General features: G+C 38.5%; 1 pseudogene; it reads left to right on the top strand.

Moving 5' to 3' along the window:
* Positions 1-6306: 6306 nt before the first annotated feature.
* On the top strand, positions 6307-13839 carry LOC114113104 (tigger transposable element-derived protein 1-like; annotated as a pseudogene).
* The last annotated feature ends 659 nt before the right edge of the window (positions 13840-14498 follow it).

The raw sequence follows: 14498 nt of genomic DNA on the forward strand, positions 1-14498 counted from the left end.
CATTGAACATCCAGATGGAAATGTTGCCGTAACATGTAATTTACATCTGCTGATCAACATGCAGTTTGTCAGCAGGAGTAGCTCTTATACAAAACAGCAAACAGGAGTAAGGAGTAAACTGGTCCATGTTTGATTAGCCCTAAACAAGCAAATTGGAGAAGGCAATGGCATCCCACTCCAGTACTCTTGCCTGGAAAATCCCATAGACGGAAGAGCCGGGTAGGCTGCAGTTCATGGGGTCGCAAAGAGTCGGACACGACTAAGCGACTTCACTTTCACTTTTCACTTTCATGCACTGGAGAAGGAAAATGGTAACCCACTCCAGTGTTCTTGCATGGAGAATCCCAGGGATGGAGGAACCTGGTAGGCTGCTATCTATGGGGTCACACAGAGTCGGACATGACCGTAGCAACTTAGCAGCAGTTTGCAGCAAACTGCTTGTTTGCAGCAAACAAGCAAATAATCCAAAGAATTGCCACCCTCCCCACTTTGCTAAAGGGAGTGAAAATATGATTGTATTTAGAAAATTCCAGTGCATATATATGGTAGACACATGTCATGCAGCTAGCTCTCCCCAGCTTCCTTTGTGAACTCATGTTCCTGGAAATAACTTAGGGCAAACTGGGGGTGAAGTAAGAAAACCAGGTGAGCCAAAGCTTTTCCTCTCTGTCTCTGTCTCTCGGTCCTTTCTTCCTTGCTTTAACTGATTTGGTCTTCATTTTTAACCGGCTTTAGCTTAACTGATTTTTTTTTCTGTCACAGATGTTACTAATGATGCATAAATTGCTGGAACCAATGTGGAAACTATTGCACAAAAGAAATGCTATCCTCTTAGTTTTATTGCCAGGTATAATTGATTCCATACAGTCTGGCCATCTTTTCAGTTATTCTGTTTCTTCCAGCACAGAAATATATGATCTCCCACTGACTTTTGATGTTTTAGCTCTTCTCAGTACTTAATGATATCAATTCTTTTGGGGAGAATGAGATAGAGTCAAAGAGTCATGTTTACCTAACTGCTCAAAAACTTAAAATAGGAAGTGACCATTTAAATACCTTACTGACTTTGCTTTCTTTTTCATTTATTTATATTTTAACTCATTTTCCAACAATCAGCCATGATTTGACTTTTATAGTTTAAAATCTAGCTTATCAAGGTTAACAGTCTATAAAATGTGCTGAAGTTTTCTTAAAAATGTATAATTATAGGACCTTTGCCGCAAAGCCTCCTTAAACAATGTCTTATTTGTATTTGATGAGCTTTCTTTAAATATCCAGCTTTAGATTTTAAGGGGTTTTGCAACTAACATACTTAAACAAAACCCCCACAATTATGTCTACCCCCTGAATATTTCTATGCAATAAGTTCTTTTCTCATGAGTCAGACATCACGGAATCACACTGAAAAATAAATCACTCAAACTTTTTAAATGATTAATTTGACATTTTTATGGTGATGTGTATTTTGAGTAAGTTGAAACCAGGAAAAAAAATAGTAAAAATAAGCTACCTGGTTTATGTGCTGTGTGCTCAGTCACTCAGTCATTTCTGACTCTTTGCAACCCCGTGGACTGTAGCCCACCAGGCTCCTCTACCCATAGGATTTTCCAGGCAAGAATACTGGAGTGGGTTGCCATTTCCTTCTCTAGGGTATCTTCCCAACACAGGGATGGAACCTGTATCTCCTGCATTGATAGGCAATCTCTATAGTGCTGAGCCACCTGGGAAGCTTATACCTGGTATACATACCTGTTTATTTGTTCACTGTGTGGTCAGATCTCCTACATAAAGGCAGACTTGGATGATATCATACCTTTCTTTTCTTCTTTATATTATTATCCATAAATGATGTAGGTCATACTTGAAGAGATGATAAAAATTTGGAATATGATGTCCAAAGCATCCCTCTCACTCCCAAAAGCATCTTCATTTTTCTTCAAATTATTCCAGAATGTTTATTAAAAAGCATTTGCAAAACAAATAGAAACATTTGCAGAAATGTCACATAGCCAACACTTATGGAATACTTTTTTTAATATCAGTATCTTTCTATATCTGCTCATCATTTGGTGTCCTTGAGAGGTCAAAGAAAGGGATAATTAAATATAAATTACATTTCCCTGTATCTAGACAGAATTATTTTATCTTATGTCTACCTAACCTATTTATGGCATTATAAGACTTCAAGACTGTAGTTAGAAGAACTAGTAAACTGCCCAGAGCACAGGTTCCAGCCTTGCCTATAAGTTAAGCACAAGGAAATTAAGCAATATCATAAGTATATTTGAAAATAATGATGGAAATCTATCAGAAACAAGACATGAAATGCATAGTTTTGTGTTTTAAAAGCACCTAGTAAATAGTTTGTGTTCAGAGAAACTCAAGGCTTCTTTCTATTAGTTAAATGGAAATAGACATCTAGAATATATTGAAAGACATTCTGGTAATAAATCCTTCACGTTGCATCAGTCTAAACTATGACTTTAAATCCATGCTAATGATAAATGCTAGTTACTAAAAGGTAGGAAAATGTGTTTGTGATCTTCTCAGTCAGTTGTTTAAAACATAGTACAAGTGTTTGACTTTGCCATGAGTTGAGCTGAGTTCAGTCGCTCAGTTGTGTCCGACTCTTCGCGACCCCATGAATCGCAGCATGCCAGGCCTCCCTGTCCATCACCAACTCCCGGAGTTCACTCAGACTCACGTCCAGCGAGTCAGTGATGCCATCCAGCCATCTCATTCTCGGTCGTCCCCTTCTCCTCCTGCCCCCAATCCCTCCTAGCATCAGAGTCTTTTCCAATGAGTCAACTCTTCGCATGAGGTGGCCAAAGTACTGGAGTTTCAGCTTTAGCATCATTCATTCCAAAGAAATCCCAGGGTTGATCTCCTTCAGAATGGACTGGTTGGATCTCCTTGCAGTCCAAGGGACTCTCAAGAGTCTTTTCCAACACCACAGTTCAAAAGCATCAATTCTTCAGTGCTCAGCTTTCTTCATAGTCCAACTCTCACATCCATACATGACCACTGAAAAAACCATAGCTTTGGCTAGACAGACCTTAGTCGGCAAAGTAATGTCTCTGCTTTTGAATATACTATCTAGGTTGGTCATAACTTTTCTTCCAAGGAGTAGGCGTCTTTTAATTTCATGGCTGCAATCACTATCTGCAGTGATTTTGGAGCTCAAAAAAATAAAGTCTGACACTGTTTCCACTGTTTCCCCATCTATGTCCCATGAAGTAATGGGACCAGATGCCATGATCTTCGTTTTCTGAATCTTGAGCTTTAAGCCAACTTTTTCACTCTCCTCTTTCACTTTCATCAAGCGGCTTTTTAGCTTCTCTTCACTTTCTGCCATAAGGGTGGTATCATCTGCATATCTGAGGTTATTGATATTTCTCCCAGCAATCTTGATTCCAGCTTGTGTTTCTTCCAGTCCAGCGTTTCTCATGATGTACTCTGCATATAAGTTAAATAAGCAGGGTGACAACATACAGCCTTGACATACCCCTTTTCCTATTTGGAACCAGTCTGTTGTTCCATGTCCAGTTCTAACTGTTGCTTCCTGACCTACATACAGATTTCTCAAGAGGCAGGTTAGGTGGTCTTATTCCCATATCTTCCAGAATTTTCCACAGTTTATCGTGATCCACACAGTCAAAGGCTTTGGCATAGTCAATAAAGCAGAAATAGATGTTTTTCTGGAACTCTCTTGCTTTTTCCATGATCCAGCGGATGCTGGCAATTTGATCTCTGGTTCCTTTGCCTTTTTTAAAACCAGCTTGAACATCAGGAAATTCACAGTTCACATATTGCTGAAGCCTGGCTTGGAGAATTTTGAGCATTACTTTACTAGCATGTGAGATGAGTGCAATTGTGCGGTAGTTTGAGCATTCTTTGGCATTGCCTTTCTTTGGAATTGGAATGAAACCTGACCTTTTCCAGTCCTGTGGCCACTGCTGAGTTTTCCAAACTTGCTGGCATATTGAGTGCAGCACTTTCACAGCACCATCTTTCAGGATTTGAATTAGCTCAACTGGAGTTCCATCACCTCCACTAGCTTTGTTCGTAGTGATGCTTTCTAAGGCCCACTTGACTTCACGTTCCAGGATGTCTGGCTCTAGATGAGTGATCACACCATCACGATTATCTGAGTCGTGAAGATCTTTTTTGTACAGTTCTTCTGTGTATTCTTGCCACCTCTTCTTAATATCTTCTGCTTCTGTTAGGTCCATACCATTTCTGTCCTTTATCGAGCCCATCTTTGCATGAAATGTTCCCTTGGTATCTCTAATTTTCTTGAAGAGATCTCTAGTCTTTCCCATTCTGTTCTTTTCCTCTATTTCTTTGATCACTAAAGAAGGTTTTCTTATCTCTTCTTGCTATTCTCTGTAACTCTGCATTCAGATGCTTATATCTTTCCTTTTCTCCTTTGCTTTTCGCCTCTCTTCTTTTCACAGCCATTTGTAAGGCAGCAACGCTTAAAGTAAAGGCAGTTAAAGTGCCATGTGCTCATCTAATATGATACCAAATAACTTGTAAGACCCAAAGAAGGTGTTATACGTACAGATAATTGTGTCTTAATTGTTTTGTTTCCAAGAGAACTTGCTTTATTCAAGTTAGAAGCTTGCTCTGTAAAGAGAAGAATATTGCATTTCCTGTTTTCATTTTTATTTGGAAACAAGAGCAAGGGATGCCATCTGTTTGCTGGGACTGGTGACGCAGGCAATCCTGCCTCCCTTGGGTTCCTGATTGGCTCCCAGGAGTGAACGTTAGGGACAAAGCTGGAGAAACCAAGGTTCCAAACCTGAAGATTAAGAGCCACAGCTGCCAGCAGCATTATCCCTAAGCTGTAGTTCAGGTTGTCACCTCTGAAGTTTACCTTGAAACGTTAAACGGGGGAAATAGAATTACTTGAACTTGTTTTTATGTCAAAATTCATGGTAGTTCAAGAAATATATTTTGAACTCACTCAAAATAGTGAATTTAAGGAAATGTATTATTAAATAAAGACTTTTCTTCAACCCATATAATTGAATGTTTTCATCGGGCAAAAAGGCAGAAATATACTCAATCAGTTTTGTGGAAAAAGAAGTGAACCATTTTTCAATTTGTGTTACAAGTAGATTTCCTCTTTTTAAAACTTTTTTTTATGGTGACATGAGAATTCACGTTTTTATCGCTGTCCTTCGCCTCTAGACAAATGGATAGACTCCTATGATTTTAATCTTCATTTCCATATTGTTGATTCCCAAGTCTCTTGAAGTTGCCAACCTAGACTGAAGCCCAGAAAAGCTCCAGAGTAAGAGAAGTAAAACCCACTGCACAGGCACATCTCAGGATATCTCGAGGACAACTCAGATTTATTACATCCTGAACTGAACTTTAACCCACACTCCTTCCAAAAATAAAAACATAAATAAAAACTGTCTCCCCTCTTCTTCATTGTCATGATCAAATCTAAGCCTAGAAATCAGAAAGCCACTTCAGGATTGTTCTCTTCAGCCTTATATCACTCCCTCTACTACACCCAATTAGTGACCGATGTATGTCACTGATGTCACTTGTCTTTTTTTTTGGAGAGGGGAGGGGGGGTGGGTAGAACTGTCACCACTATCATGATTTCATAATTATAGTTTTTATCTCTTCATTTGCTACATATATTCCATCTCTATGCTACTGTGAGAGTAAAATTCCTTCAGTGTAAAAGAGCTAATCTTATCTCTTAAAAATACAGTCCTCTGTTTTCCATTCCATCAAATTCAAAGTTTAGTGTAATGTATAAGGGGCCCCATGACCTGATCACCTTATTGCTTTTTTATACTCCCATCTCTCCCCTATACTCGTGGCTTTTTGTCTTACACAAACACCATATATAGCAACATTATATATATAAGAAATTAAATTACTTGAAAGAATCTTGCTCTATTGTAACTCCAGCCCTTTGTAAATGCCAGTTCACCTACCTCCTTTTTCCACAGTTTGCTTTTGTTGGGGTGATGCATTCACATTAAGATTAAATGTCACCTCCTTAATGTAGTCACCTTGACACCTGAAAGATGATCAATCCTTCCTTGTGCTTCCCTCACGCTTCCCTGGTGGCTCAGATGGTAAAGAATCTGCTTGCAATGCAGGAGACCTGGGTTTGATCCCTGGGTTGGGAAGATCCCCTGGAGAATGTTTGGAACCCACCCCAGTATTCTTATCTGGAGAAGCCCCATGGACAGAAGGGCCTGGTAGGCTATGTCCATGGTGTCACAAAGAGTCAGACACATGATTGAGTGACTAAGCACACTTACTTGTGCTATCATGGTAACTTATGGGCCTACTTCTCTTTCTTACAGTTTGTCTGTGACTGTTGACATTGCATATTTCCTTGCTAGACTTGGAGAAAGGTAAGTGCAGAAATCCTATGTTATTCATGTTTGATTTCTCAGCACTTTGTCACTCTGCTTGGACATTTTTGTACAAATGATGAACTGGAAATATACCCACCATGCCTTAAAAGACTGGAGAAATAGTATTTTCTGAGTGTCAGACTTTATTTTTCTGGGCTCCAAAATCACTGCAGATGGTGGCTGCAGCCATGAAATTAAAAGACGCTTACTCCTTGGAAGAAAAGTTATGACCAACCTAGATAGGATATTCAAAAACAGAGACATTACTTTGCCAACTAAGGTCCGTCTAGTCAAGGCTATGGTTTTCCAGTGATCATGTATGGATGTGAGAGTCGGACTGTGAAGAAGGCTGAGCACCGAAGAGTTGATGGTTTTGAACTGTGGTGTTGGAGAAGAGTCTTGAGAGTCCCTTGGACTGCAAGGAGATCCAACCAGTCCATTCTGAAGGAGATCAGCCCTGGGTGTTCTTTGGAAGGAATGATGCTGAAGCTGAAGCTCCAGTACTTTGGCCACCTCATGCAAAGAGTTGACTCATTGGAAAAGACTCTGATGCTGAGAGGGATTGGGGGCAGGAGGAGAAGGGGACAACCCAGGATGAGATGGCTGGATGGCATCACGGACTCAATGGACATGAGTCTGAGTGAACTCCAGGAGTTGGTGATGGACAGAGAGGCCTGGCGTGCTGCGATTCATGGGGTCACAAAGAGTCGGACACGACTGAACTGAACTGAACTGAACTGATGAGTGTCAGTGTATGAACGGATCCATTTCTCTAATACCTTAAGGACAAAAACACTGACAGGATGGGATGAGAGTGAGATCTGCAGACAACAAGGTAGAGTCTGATGATCATTTGCTTCACTCAGCACTACTAGTGTTGGTCACTCAGTCATGTCCAGTTCTTTGCAATTCCATGGACGTAGCCCACCAAGCTTCTCTGCTCATGGGATTTTTCCAGGCAAAAATAGGTTGCCATTCCCTTCTCCAAAGGGTCTTCCCAACCCAGAGATCAAACCCGGGTCTCCAGCATTGCAGGCAGATTCTTTACCATCTGAGCCACCAGGGAATAAACACAAGTATTGGAACATTTCTCAAAATCCCATCACCATACTTACGTTCATTTTAGCCTCAAACTATCATCTGGACAAGGAGATATTTACTAATTTTACTGATGAAGACACTAATTACTAGAAAGGTTAAGTGATTTCACCAGGCAGAAAGTTAGAAAATGTAACCAACAAGAATTAAACCCATAACCTCTGGCCATGACTCCAGAGTTCTTTCCTCTCACATCATCAACTGTGCAAATAAGGTTCAGACATGTAGTTTTGATGCTGGATGTATGGAGTCTTTCATAATCTCTGGTCAGATGCTGAAATGAAGTTAGTAGTGTAAGAGATTTAGTGAGAGATAATGCCCAGGATCATAGGAAGCAGGACTGGGCAGAGAGAGACTTGGATTATAATGTATTTATGACAGTCTTAGTCAACCCAAAGGATAACTTAGGAGCACAGCTGGCACATCGGGTAAGCCTTTCACTGCAGAAATCGCCAGGCTCTGCTGTCCTCATTCTGCTCCGTCATTGGCAGGGAGTTACTCTGGGAGTACTTGACCTTGGCTTGAAAGTGAGGCCCATCCTCCAGGCACTAACAGCTGGAGGCTGTCAGCTAACCTTGCAACTAAATGGCAAGGTCTTTCTTGAAGGTACAGCAATAGTAACTGTATTCACACGTAAGCAGTCGAGCTAAATAGGAATCTAAACAATTTTGGAAATGATGAAGAGATAAGCAGTGAATTAACCCAGACTGCAGAAAAGAACTTAGCTCTGAGGTGGTATTAGAGTAATATATGTTTTAAAGTCTTGTTTCTAGAAAAGTGTGAACCGAAAGTTCACATGAGCTATATTACTTCATGAATTTGTCTCCCTTCTCCAAGAAAATAAGTTGGTCATGGTCAATGATTATTTTCTAACAGCCTTCAGAATATGAGAAAGTATTTCCTTATGAGTCACATAATTCTATTTTGGTGCCTTGTAAGCAAGTTTGTACATGAAACATGAAAATGGAAAACAGCTGGCTTCAAAATTTTGTATATGAGAATTTTCCTTAGTAGCTTATCAGTTTATAGAATACATAAGATGGCTTAGAATTACTAAAGCCCAAAGTTGCCAGATGATTCCTGAAAGGCAAATCCAGTTTCAGTATCAAGAGAGCTTAAAACATAAAAATGCAACACACTGTTCCAAGGATTCTTAAATAAGAAAAATCTGTAGAGATGCACGGCTAAGTATTGGATAAATTAAATGATCAGCTTGAGATTGGCGATAATATTGTTAGAAAAATCATTGCTGAGGAAAAACACATTTTCAGCTGTTTCTCAGTTTTCATCCTGGATATATTATAGCAATGCTTATGAATATTTTGCTAAAGTGAAATAGGGTTAGCTATCTATTTATAGGTATAAATACATTTATCTACTGATTTACAGATGCAATGTTACTTAGATTGGTAGGTGTGTCCAAATCATTTAGAAGTCAACCAGATACAGTTCAGCAACTAAACTGTTTTCAAGACAGTTGAAAACCATTAGCTTATATTTTTCAGAGGATTCTGAAGAGAATCAAAATGTATAATTCTCATCAAGATTTATAACATTCCCCTTACAACCCCCTTCCTATTTGACATGTAGAGTCATCACTCTTCCTCCATCCCCAACAAATTTTTTTTTTCTTCTCCTCCACTTCCTTTTCTCTCCTTTTATTATGAAACTCAATTTAGTCAATCTTTAATAAGCTAGAATCTTTTTAATTTGAGGGAGAGAAAAAAAGAGAAATATTAATCTGGTAACAGCAATATTCTCCTTGAGTAAGGAATATCATGAATACAAACTAATTAACATAACTTTTGTTCTACACACATTTTGCAGAACTCAAATTTCACAATTTTATATAATGTTCAGGCATTATGAGAAAACATTTTTAGAATACCTGACTATTAACAGAATCCCATTTCCTAATAATTCCTGGAATTCTTGCTTACAAGACAAATCCATCTTCAGTGCCGCTAACTTTACAGTTAGCATCTTGGCCTTTAACAAACTTTGCCCTTAGGTCACCTCCTGCATGCCCAAGGTGAGGAATCCTAGGATTTCTGCTACTTAGCCTACACATGCTTCTCTCTATGTATGGGCCCAATGCATCCCACAATGTATTTCCGTGGTTATGATAACTAAATTGTGATGCTACATAAGACTTCAATGAATGGCTGAGGACAATACAAGAAAACAATCAAACAAAAACTGAGTTAAATTGAGTACACTCTCAGGGATATAGAGTACAAAATTTAAGTTCTTGGCATGCAAGTTGTTTCATGCTGCTACTGCTAAGTCACTTCAGTCGTGTCCGACTCTGTGCGACCCCATAGATGGCAGCCCACCAGGCTGCCCCGTCCCTGGGATTCTCCAGGCAAGAACACTGGAGTGGGTTGCCATTTCCTTCTCTAATGCATGAAAGTGAAAAGTGAAAGTGAAGTCGCTCAATCGTGTTCGACTCTTCGTGACCCCATGGACTCCAGCCTACAGAATTTTCCAGGCAACAGTACTGGAGTGGGGTGCCATTGCCTTCTCCGAGTTGTTTCATAGGTACATAATAAAATTTAGTGGTTTAGAAAACTTTGTTTCCTTTGGAAATTCAGATTAACCCTTTGATTATGACATGAGCATACATGGCAAAATCTATACCAAGAAGACCTTTTGAATGTTTCTGTTTTACACTGTTCTGTTTTGGACTTTTGCTATAGAGATTCTTAATCCAGAGTTTATATTATGCAGGTGTCAGCTGGGTTGTTCTACATCTTTTGTTGTAACTTCTTAGGCAGCTACATGAGGCATGAAGGTTTCTCTAGACTAAATGAGACCCTAAGAACCAGGAGCAAGTCAGGCAGACCTCCAGTCTAGCATGACCTGTAACCTAGGTTCACTTACTTCATGGAGCACAGAGATAGAAAGAAGTTGGAGCTCTGCATGCCACAATCCCACCTGCAGATTCAGCAATCAATATAGGTATGCGAGAGTGACATGGAAGGATAGGAAGATTCTTTCTTGCCACTACTTCTGAAGGAGCATAAGTTTCTATATTTTGGCTTAATTTAGGAATACTGGGAAAAAAAAAAGAAATATATGATTCTCCCTACACTTTCAATCCATAATTCCTATATTCATTAGGCTTAATTTGTCTGTACCTAATGATAATCTGCAATAATACATACATACTGATTTTTCACTCACATAACAGATATCATAAAGTAGCATTCAGATATCTTTTGAAAGTTTTATTCTCATCACACATCCAAATAGCCTCTGAACTTTGTATAATAAAATTTATTTCATAGTGCACAAACCACATGAGCCTTCTTTCAGTTTTTTAAGCATGCTGTGTTCATTTCTGTTTTAGGGCCCATAAAATATGACCCGTAATTGATCTAAGGATCTGTTAGCCTGAGCTATTCAGAAGTGTCTAGATAATCGGCTTTTGTTCTACTTTTGCAGAAATAAATTCAGAAAAGTACTTAGGACTGGGTGTCCTGGCATGAGAGTGGTAAATAAGAGCCTTATTAATGCGGCATTAGTCTTATTATATACTGATGAATACATTTTATATTCTGTGAATAGCAAGCTTACTTTTTCACTTTTTGATTTCCCATTGTAAGCTTTACTCACCACTGTGGAAGATGTAGATTTAGTTTCTCTTACTTAATTACATCTTATCTAAGTATCCTTCTTTCCAACATATAAGCTGACCTCTTTTCACTGCTCTTTGAAGATACTGCTTATTTTTACAAATTGAAATTCTGTAGCAACCTTGTGTCAACCAAGTCTATCAGCTCAGTTTTTCCAACAGCATTTGCTGTGTCACATTTTGGTAATTCTAGCAATATTTCAAATGTTTCCATTATTATTATATTTGTTACCTTGATTTGTGACCAGGAAATCTTTGATGTTACTGTTGACTGTTTTGGGACACCATGAACCACATCCATATAAAATGGAAAAGTTAATCCATAAATATTGTATCTGTTCTGACTGCTCTACCCGTTGGCCTTTCCCTCATTTCTTTCCCTCTTTGCACCTCCTCATTCCCCGAGACACAACAATATTGAAATTAGGCCAGTTAATAACCCTATAGTGGCTTCTGAGTGTTCAAATGAAAGGAAAAGAGTGATGTGTCTCTCAAATTTAAATCAAAAGCTATAAATGATGAAGCTTGGTAAAGAAGTCATGTCCAAAGCTGAGACAGGCAGAAACCTAGTCTTCTTGAAGCAAACAGTTACCCAAGTTGTGAATGCAAAGGAATAGTTCTTGAAAAAAAATGGAAAGTGCCACTCCAGTGAACACACAAGTGATAAGAAAGTGAAACACCCTTATGGTCGATAAGGAGAAAGTTTTAGTGATCTAGATAGATCAAACCAGCCACAATCTTCCCTTAAGCCAAAGCCTAATCCAGAACAAAAGCCTGACTCTCTTCAATGTTTTGAAGGCTGAGAGAAATGAGGAAGCTGCAGAAAAAATGTTTGAAGATAACAGAAGTTTGTTCATGAGGTTTAAGGAAAGAAGCCAACTTCATACCATAAAAGTACAAAGTAAAGCAGCAAATGCTGTTGTTGAAGCTGCAGCAAGTTATCCATAAAATCTAGCTAAGATAAACAGTGAAGGTGGCTCCACTACACAACAAATTTTCAGTGTAGATGAAACCAGCTTTTTCGGGAAAAATAATATCTAAGATTTCACAGCAAGAGAGGTGAAGTCACTGCCTGGCTTCAAAGGTTGGAGGTTCGAAAGGGAGGGGATATATGTATACCTATGGCTAATTCATGTTGAGGATGGACAGAAAACAACAAAATTCTGTTAAGCAATTATCCCTCAATTAAAAAATAAATTAATTTAAAAACAAAAAATGCTTGAAAGGATAGATTGGCTCTCTTATTAGGGTCTAATGCAGTGGGGGATTTTAAGTTGAAGCCAACGCTTATTTACCAATTTGAAACTCTTAGGACCTTTAAGGTTTATGCTAAACCTACTCTGCCTTCTCTATAAATGAAACACATAGGTGTGCTGGATGACAGTACATCTATTAGCAGCATGGTTCATTGAATATTTAAAATTGAGACCATTCAGAAAAGATTTCTTTCCTATTTCAAAAGATTCCTCTCAACAATCTTCACAGCATCCTTACCAGGTGAAGATTCTATCCCAAGAAATTACTTTACTTATCCACAAGAAGCAACTGTTCATTTTTTAACATTTATTGTAAGATTCCATTGTGGAATTGGGCTTCCCTTGTGGCTCAGCTTGTAAAGAATCTGCTTGCAATGTGGGAAACCTAGGTTCGATCCCTGGGTTGGGAAGATCCCCTGGAGAAGGGAAAGGCTACCCACTCCAGTATTCTAGCATAGAGAATTCCATGGATTGTGTAGCCCAGGGGTTGCAAAGAGTCAGACACGACTGAGGGACTTTTTGTTTGTTTGTTAGTGTAAGACTGCAGCAATTCAGTCTCATCTTCAGGCTCCAATTATAATTATGCTTCTGCTGCTTTTTCACCATGTCTGCAGTTTTGAAAGACTCCTTTCAAAATATTACTGCTCACTGACAATGCAGCTAGTCACCCAAGAGGTCTGATGGAGATATATAATGATATTAATATTGTTTTCATGCTAGCTAACACAACATCCATTCTTCAGCCCATGGCTTATAAGTAATTTTGAGTTTCAAATCTAATTTTTGAAACTTTAGTTGATAGTGATTTCTCCAATGAATCTGGGCAAATTAAATTGAAAACCTTCTGAAGAGGATCACTGCTTCAGACTCCATGAAGAACATTAGTGAAGAGATCCAAATGTCAACTTTGGTAGGAGTTTGGAAGATGTTGATTCCAACCCTCATGGATGACTTTGAATTGTTCAAGACTTCAGTGGATGAAGTAACCACAGGCATGGTGAAAATAGCAGCTAAAGCAAAATTGAAAGTGGAGCTTGAAGATAAGACTGAATTGCTGCAATCTAAAAATGTTAAGAAATGGAAGTTGCTTCTTAGGGATGCACAAAGAAAGTAGCTTCTTGAGATAGAATCTACACCTGATGAGGATGCTGTGAAGGTTGTTGAGAAGACAATAAAGGATTTAGAATATTACATAAACTTTGTTGATAAAGAAGTGGCCGATTTTGAGAGGACTTACTCCAATTTTGAAAGAAGTTCTGTAGGTAACTGCTGTCAAAATCATTGCATTCTGTTGAGAAATCATTCATGAAATGGAGAGTCAATCAATGTGGCCAACTTCATTGTTGTCTTATTTTAAGAAATTGACAAAGCTAGCCCAACCTTCAGGTACCACCATCCTGGTTAGTCAATAGTCATCAAAAGGCAAGATCCTCCACCAGCACAAACTTGCTAAAAGTTCACATGATGGTTAGCATTTTTCAGCAATAAAGCACTTTTAACTAAGGTATGTGCATTTGTTTTAGACAATACTAGTGCACAGTTAGGCTACATACTACTGTAAATATAACTGATGCTCTTGGAAACCAGAAAAATTAGTGTGACTTGCTTTATAGCAATGTTTGCTGTATTGTGGTGGTCTGGAACCAAGCCCACAATATGTCCAAGGTATGCCTTAGTTAATTTGCACTTTTAATTAGCTCAATATCTAGTATCTACATTATACTTAGATTACATTATACTTAGATTATCTACATTATACTAAACATGTACGTTATGATCATGTCTCTCATATGTAACTCCTGTTTTTTCCAGAATTAATAAAGGATTTGAATGTTTATATTTTTAAAATTTTCTTACTATTTCCTATTATTGAAGCCTTACAGTGGTTTCAGAATGCTGTATGTGGTAGTAGTAGTAGCTCACTTGCTCAGTCATGTCCGACTCTTTGTGACCCCATGGACTGCAGCACGTAGGCCTCCCTGTCCATCACCAACATACGTGGACTATGATGTATTTAATCATTCCAATATTTTTAAACATTAAGTTTGTTATAACTTTCGCTGTTAAAAATATGAATATGGAATATTTGCATATAATAACAGCTAGCACTAG

Source organism: Ovis aries, chromosome 2 (genome assembly GCF_016772045.2).
Source record: "Ovis aries strain OAR_USU_Benz2616 breed Rambouillet chromosome 2, ARS-UI_Ramb_v3.0, whole genome shotgun sequence".
Classification (NCBI taxonomy): domain Eukaryota; kingdom Metazoa; phylum Chordata; class Mammalia; order Artiodactyla; family Bovidae; genus Ovis; species Ovis aries.